The sequence below is a fragment of the Cavia porcellus genome, unplaced genomic scaffold (genome assembly GCF_034190915.1).
Source record: "Cavia porcellus strain 051 isolate PalLab524CR breed Dunkin Hartley unplaced genomic scaffold, mCavPor4.1 scaffold_8, whole genome shotgun sequence".
Lineage (NCBI taxonomy): Eukaryota > Metazoa > Chordata > Mammalia > Rodentia > Caviidae > Cavia > Cavia porcellus.
The window spans coordinates 78,187,751-78,196,013 of record NW_026947491.1 but is presented as its reverse complement, the minus strand read 5'-3'; the positions used below and the strand labels follow the sequence as shown (position 1 = coordinate 78,196,013).

Genomic DNA, 8,263 nt, shown 5'->3' with positions numbered 1-8,263 from the left:
CTGGTTCATACAATGCATGAACTCTGAAAATCAGTAGTGTAGATAGGCAGACATTCCAGGGAAGACTCTCAGTCTATTGCTTATTTTTAGTCTATCTACAAAATCTCAGAACTCCAGCTGTTCGCAGTTACAAACACCACTTTAAGAATTATTCTTCCATTCACTTCTATGGGTAAAGAAGTGTCCAGGAGAATCTGATTCTGCAAATGTCATTTTCTTTTCATCCTACTCCTAAACCTAACCTTAACCTTAACCCTAGCACTAGCTCTTAACAAGCCTTATCTACAAATAAGACAAAATTCAAAATTAAATTATTAGTGCACAGTGTGGATAAAATTTTGTTTTAAAGTCAAAATTAAACTGAAGTAAAATTATTAGATTTAGAGTTCCTTATTTAAGAAATGTGTACAAAAATAGTCTCATAATTTCTCAGTATACATTTAAGTGATAGGAGTTTCTCTGAGCATGGATATCTTATTCCCATTATTCATAAGTATAAAATTCAGGTCTTTTCTTCTTGCTCTGGTAGCACATATACTAAAATTGGAATGATACAGAGGAGATTCACATAGCCCCTGCATAAGCATGACATGCAAATTCATACAGTGTTTCACATAAATATATGAAATTCAGAGGTTTTGAACTGTTCTGAGTTCATAGTTGATTATTATTTCAATAGATGCTTCTATTTCTTATTATGTAATATTTAATAAACTTAAATGAAATTAATATAGCCATATATTTAATAGGAACACATTTTTTGGAGATTTATAATAAATAAAATATTTATTAAATTATTATCTCTAGATACAGTCTAATAGGATCATTGCTTATGTTATTTATTCATAAAACCTAATGGTTTATAAGTTAATCATTTCACTTTGGCCACTGAAACAGTGATATTTTTTCCTCCATTGCATGTTCTAAATCACTTGACATAATAAGATAAATCAGCCATAAGGATAGAGATAAAATGGCTCATTTTATCACTGAGGATGTGGACACAGGGAAATCAAACGCTATCAGTGAACTTCTTAAAGTTAGATCGCAGATCTACGTTCCAAGTTCCTTTATGGTTTGGTTTCTGTTCATGCAAATACAAGGAGAGGGAAAAGGGAATGTGTGCTCCGTGGACAGACTGAATCCACGGGGGGAGAAAGGTTGAGCCATTTATATACAGATCATAATGATGTACACATGGGACTGAAAACTGCTTCTACCTTGAGAGAGAACTTTGGAGGAGGGGGAAGAAGCCCAAAATCATGTTGTCAGAGTTACTTTAATAAAAGGTGTGGGGACGTTAGCCAGAGTTATGTATGAAGAAGATATGCAGAGGTAAGGGAGTTATGAGGCCATGTGCCTGAAGCCTCCCAGAATGCGTGGATAGAGATAAACAGATAGCCTACTGGGCCCCAAATCAAATAAGATAAAAACAAATTGCCTTAAGGAATTAATGCTCTATCCCTTGTCCTCCCCATACTCTGATTTATCAGTTAGAGTGATCTTAAGGTCAATCATGTAACAAACCACCCTGACTTTCCCGTGTGCTCCCATTCTCTCCCTTCTCCCATGTAAATTCCTCCACTGACATCATTCATTTGTCTTTTATCCTTGAATCCTGCTTCTATCAGTAAAAAGCCAGGGAAGCTTCCATTCTGGGCTGAATTTATGAGACTTTCTCACACTGGGGATCTTGGCTAAGGATGACCCTTCTCGAACTTCTCGGAGTTTGAATTGGACATTGACTCTGAGTAATTGTTCATCATTTGTGCAGTGCCTCAGTGGTGAACTATGACAAAAAAGAAGCATCTAGTGTAACAGTTTTACATTGGTCACATTTTAATTTTGACTTTAAAATAAAATTATATCCATATCAAGCACCAATAATTTGATTTTGAATTTTGACTTACTTATAGCTAAAGGATTGGAGAGTTAACCACATGAATAGTATGTTTTTATCTGGGAAAACATCATACTTTTTCTTTTGAAAATGTAGCAGTGCAAATATATATATATATATATATATATATATATATAGTCTCCAAAATTACTTCATTGACCTTGAACCAACTTTTCATGCTTGAAGAGGAATCTTGGAGTGCATTTGCTTTTGTTCTATTTCCCAAAGAATTGTATTCTTAAAAATATAGCCTGATAACGAATTTTTCACATTCACCCTCTGCTAATCTTTTCAGATTCCTTAAAGTTCTGAAAGACTTCAAATCCTGTGGGATCATAAAGATACCATATGTGACAGATATCAAAGCTCTCTATGAATAAGTGCAAAGGTTATACACATAGTAATTATAATCAAGGGGCTTTGAAAATGAGTTTCATAATATTCTTAGTCAAATGACAAAGATAGGCACACAGCATCAGTTCCTACTATGCATTGCTACTGCTTGTCTGTCTCATACCAAACATACGTGGCACAGAAATGAAGCTTAACAAAGGTATAGAGAAATTCAGTGATTTATGTAACTGCCGTTTTCCCCAGACAAGTAAATACTCAAATTAATTTCTTTGCATGTTGGAGTCATGAATTATCTTTCTCATTCTAAAGGTATTTATATTACTGTGCACAATCCAAGGAAAAGGAAATTACCATAGACTAAGACTTATTTTGATGTGGATACTGTCTGTGGTGCCATATATGATTGGAACAAGATATTTAGGATATTATTGAAGAGGATATGGTTATCGTTATTATCTGGGGCACCTTAATTCTTTCTCTGAATTAATGAAATTAACACTATATGGAAAATAATTTTAACTTTAATTGAGCATCAAAGCATTAAAGCAAAATATTTTTTATTTTAATTCTTCCTTTTTTACACTTTTCTCCTGAACATTGCCTGAATATTTCCTGCTCTAAAAATTGGATTCTTTATTGTATCAAGAGATATTTCCATTATGATTTACTGCCACAAAAATATATTATGAATCTTATCTTCATGCTAATTTAAAGGGTACTTTATATGTAATCAGAAGTAACATTAAATGGAAATATTTGTGAGCCTATATCATTTTCTTCTTCAATCTGTTATATACTTGGATGGAAATGAGTGAGCTACTTACAGATTATTTCACTCAATTGTTACATATTGAGAACCTCATTATGTTGCAGGCATTGTTTTATCTTCTGGATATAGTTGTGAATAAAACTATCAGAAGTCTCTGTCTTCTTGGAACTTCTGGTAAATGCGGATGAAATGTAAGATATAAATAGTTGATAAGCAAGCTGTCTATTTTAAAATATGATGAAAACTGTAGAGAAAGATAAATGAAATAAATAGCAACATTAATTTTTTTAGCAACATTATTTTAATGTTTGGACAGAAGTACGGAAGCAATTTGATGACTTCATAATTATCTTGGGGAAAAACATTTTAGTCAAAAGAAACAACACAAAGGTGAAAGCTTGCCTGACAAGGTCAGAGAAAGGAGGTAAGTAAATGGTGGAGATTTATTTAACAGATTGCACAAGGGGGAGAGCAATGTGAAATGAGCTAGGAAAAGATAAACTGCTAGGAAATAAACAGCAGATCTTGCATGGCCTAGCAGGTTAACACAAACACCTGGCTTTTATGCTGTATGAAACGGGATTTAGAGGTTGAGTGTCACTGAATCTTTTGAATAAATAAGCATCTTAAATTTACTTTTGTTTTAAAAGGATTCTGTATCTGTTGTATTGTCCAGAGATTGTAAAGGACCCTCGCAGGAAAAGAAGACTTCAGTCTGTAGGCAACTTTAATATAAATAATTTTTCATGAATAGCTTATAAGAAAAGTATGATTTATACAGAATTTATAAATGTATACAGTGTTATAACAATGGTTGCATGATGATGTCCAAAGATTCGTCTCATATTTTAATCCCTGGAATCTGCGAATTTGACCTTATTTGGAAAAACAGCTCTGTCTGTAGATGTAATTAAATTAAGGAACCTAAGATGAAATTGCCCTGAATTTTCCAGATAAGATCTAAGCCCACTGAGAAGGATCTTTATTAGAAGGAATTAAACTCTTTCTCTGTCTCACTCTGTCTCTGTCAGTCTGTCTCTCACTCTCACACCTGTTTAGCTCATAGGGGTAAATTATGCATAATATAAAAATCTATTTTGTAACATATTAAGTATATAACTTAGGAGCATTTCAATAATTTACATTGTTGTAAAACCCTCTCATCTACCTCCAAAACAGAATTTTTTCACCATCCCAAACTGTGTAGCTGATTGGTAGCTGCTTGGGGGGCCCAAGGGAGATTTTCACAGATGAGATCCCCAGGTTAAAGAACACGCTTGTGCAAGCCATCAACAACAACACCCGGCAGCACAGAGCAGAGTGATAGACACATGTCTTATTGTATATTTCTTATACAGACTGTTATCTCATATTTACATCCTTACATATTGCTGTAACCAGTGCACACATGTTTACCTGTGCTAAGTCATGGTTACATAATTGTATCCCACTGTGTGCCTGCTCTAGACATGCAGGGTTGTGCCCTCTGGTGTCCTTAGATGCCGTGTGAATGGTTCCTCACACTGATAAACAATAACTCCCCATTCTCTTTTTCCTGAAAAACATTATGTTTCCATGAATTCAACCCCTCTTCCCTCTTCCTTGCTATTTCTGGTTAATACGTTAACTGCACACAAGTTATAAACAAAATGCAAGACAACATTTATGCACCTATTATGCAGCTGTGAAAATTTGCATTTATATTAATTAGTAGACAATGTGATTCATTATCTGAGCTTACATGTGGCTGCCCACTCTTGGCTAGAGAGAAAGAAGAACGCTGTGGAAAAGGTGGCATAATTTTCGATTCCTTATTTGCATAAAGCCCTGAGTATTTTAAAAGTAAAGGAATTCCCCTTCTCCACCTTCAACCTCACTTGAGGTGTCTACAGAATCCCTTGGTGCCAGCATAATGGTGGCGAAGTTAACGGTTAACAGCCCAACTGAACTTGCCTTCAGAACCATCAACAGAGCCAAGAAGCATGAAAAGATAGGCTTCAGTCCTTGCACTCCTAATACATGGCCTCAACTTTATCTATGACTAAGTTGCCAGCTTCCTATTTTCACTATCTACCCAGCTCAGACATACTTGATGGAATTTAATAGCTTATTTGCAGAGAATCAAATTGTGAAACGTGCACATGGTCGTGTGAATTGGAAGGTGGCACAGCGTTAACAGGGTTTGTACGACTGATGGAGGATTCCACAGAAAAGGCAGTCACCAAATCATTTTTGTTCTTTCGAAGCAAGAATTTCCACTTTACATTGGCTTAAAACTGTAAATCTAGAGTTTTTAACGTGTCCTTGAGAATTAAGCACTGTAGCACACCTCTACACAGGTGTGATTTGCCTTCTTCACAAAAATCTCTGCTTCCTGACAGATCTAACAGGGTGTTTTGGTTATGTAAGGTTTTAAAGGCAGTCACCTTCTTCCATACATACTGCCTGGGGAAAGATCCTATTGAATTTTGTGGATTCTTCCAATCTTTTAATAGGCAAATGCAGAGAGAATCTTCACAGTGGAGTTCTTGTCCCCAGAGGAGTGCTCTGAAGTCTCAGTCCACAAAATTTCATGACTGGCATTCTTGTGATTTGAAGGTCAGCATCTCAGATGATGCAAATATATTTTATATGTACAAAATTTTCCTAACTGCTAAATATTTCATTTATATTAGTTAGAAGCTAATGTGGTTCATTTATCCGAGCTTACATTTGGTTACTCACACTCTAAAAAAATTTAAGTTTTCAGCAGCTAGCTTTTCCCTTCTTAGCTGATATGTCAGACTTGTGCATGATTGTTTTGGATTACTAAGTAAATGCTGATCTAAAAAAAAAAAAAAAAAACCAAGTGATGTTTATGCATGGATTTTTTCCTGGAAGTGTTAAGGGATAAGAAAGAACAACAAAAAAATCATGAAAAGAACAAGTCAACAGGACTGAGATAGGAAAAAGATTTGAAATAATCACACTATTTTTTTTTTCCAATATGATTCAGATTACTGACAGAAGAGTAATAGTTAGTGCTGTATGGCCTAAATGATGACCAAAATATGGTGCCCTGGGCTCTCATCCTAGGCAGGCAGGATTAGATGATATTTGTTTCCTAACTGCCTTGTACTTGGAACTGTCTTACACATTACACAAATATTAAACCCTCCCTTCTTTTTCACTGCTTTTCTTTATTTTCCCCCAAATGAAATGCTAAGTTCTGTCACCTAGGGGTAGTTATAATAACCACAGCTGCTGATATTGCCAATGGCGAAAACAGAACTGGATCAAGGATAATGTGACCCCAAGTACATGGTTTTAGACTCTAGCTGTGACAGCTAATGCAATCACTGCAGGAGGAAAATGAGTCCCTTGACTAAACTCCCCCTGATTCATGATCTGATTTTAAAAAAGTCTGGAGGAGTGTAAAGGCTGCATTAGTGAGCATGCTCGGTTTCGCACATAAACGTGATGACTGAGAATTTATAATGACCCTCGAGGTTCTGTATGGAGTGCGACCTCACATTCTCACATGCACTTTAAAATGTGTTACATGTTGAGAAGCTGCGGTCACAATTTAGGTTTTAATGGGGAGAATGCAGGCCACAAATGCAGAATGGAGAAAACATCATCATGACTCAGAATTTTTTTAGAAAACACATAAATATTCAGTAGTCACCACTCCAACCTATTTCTGTAACCCAGGATTGCAGCATTTTTTATTTTTCACTGGAGTACAATCTAAAGACCCTCTCTAGCATCAGCCTGTGATCAGTAGACAAGGTTCTCAGACTCTGGGGGAGTGACATCTGGTGGTTCTCAGTAGGGAATAGAACTTATGTTAAGAAAGGTCAAAAAAGGTTATTTGAAACTTGTGCTAGTAATAAACATTTGAAAAGAGCTACATTGGTCATTTTATCAGCTTTCTTTTTCTACTGACAACATCATTGTACTATGGAAGAGCTGATCTGAGCATGAGTGTAGGGTTAATTTCTTTTAAAATGGAAATTTTACCTGCAAATGAATGATTTCCTATTTAAATCAGCGTTTTTTTCAATCATTTGTTTATTATAGACATCCTGCTATGATATGGAAGATTTTTTTCCTAATTTATATTTAATGGTTCTTGCTAGTAAATAACTGAGTGTACCTGTAGAGAAGCCAGCCTGAGTTTACTATAAAATCTGTAATTCTATTTTGAAGCCCATTAATTTTTTCAAGAATTTTTCAAGCAAAGATCAAAAAGTTGAAAAAATTAAATTACTCCTAAGTTGACTGCTTTGATGATCAAATACATTGAGTGGAAAAAATTTGTAGAAGTTTTATTTTGATGGCCAACAGGTACTTGTTGATGGTCTGCTATATTCCAGGACTACTGAAAGTTAGGTCAACAGCTATAAAAAATAGAGACTTCATAATGCTACTTTTTACTAGCTATCATTTAAAAAGTGGGCATAAATGTATGTCAATATTGCTTTGAAGTCTCCCCTCATGAAAAGGACACTCATCTATTTCATTTACTGATGATATAATAGATAAATAGATAACGAGAATCATTCTTTTACAGCAAAGTGTATAATATGTGCTTTTCATCATGAGAAGTAAACCGTCCCTGAACTCAGGAGGTTCACTACTTAGAGAGAGCTATTACTGTGACTTTGATATAAGGTAGTACAGAAAATAAGGTGTTAGACTTTAAGTTTAAAATAATGTTTTGACACTTATCTAAGTCTACACATGGAAAGAAACCAAAGGGAGCTTGTCCTTCCAACCTGAGTCTCTTACTCCATCTAATTACAAGTGTTCTTTTATGCTTAGCTCTTACTCAGGACCATTAGCACATTGTGCTGTGATGTTCAGAGGAGGGAAAATATGTTAGAAAGGCCTGATATTGAAGACAAAAGACATAAACTTCAAAATGTTACTTTTAAAGACTGTTGATTACATATATTTCAAAGCTGCCACAGTGCTTGTCCAATTAAATGTTATCTTTAGTATGCTGAAGATATAATTTTATTTTCTCACTGGAGGATTTATGACCTTTTGCTGTTATTGTGGCTGATTATTGAATCAAGGGCACCATAAAAATCTTCTCTCAAATATTCCTGCAGGAATGGCTCCAGAACCACCTTGCAGATTTCAAAATCTTTAGCTACTCAATTCCCCTATAAAAATTGTGCAATGTTTTCATGAAATTTACACACTTCTTCCCACGTACTTTAAATCATCTCTAGATTGTACTACACAATACA

At 35.0% G+C, this 8,263-nt stretch overlaps 1 non-coding gene across 1 annotated transcript; it reads left to right on the top strand.

Moving 5' to 3' along the window:
- The first annotated feature begins 517 nt into the window (after nucleotides 1-517).
- LOC111753367 (U6 spliceosomal RNA) lies at nucleotides 518-620 on the top strand. Its single transcript, XR_002788173.1, has one exon. It is a non-coding gene; the product is annotated as a U6 spliceosomal RNA (small nuclear RNA).
- The last annotated feature ends 7,643 nt before the right edge of the window (nucleotides 621-8,263 follow it).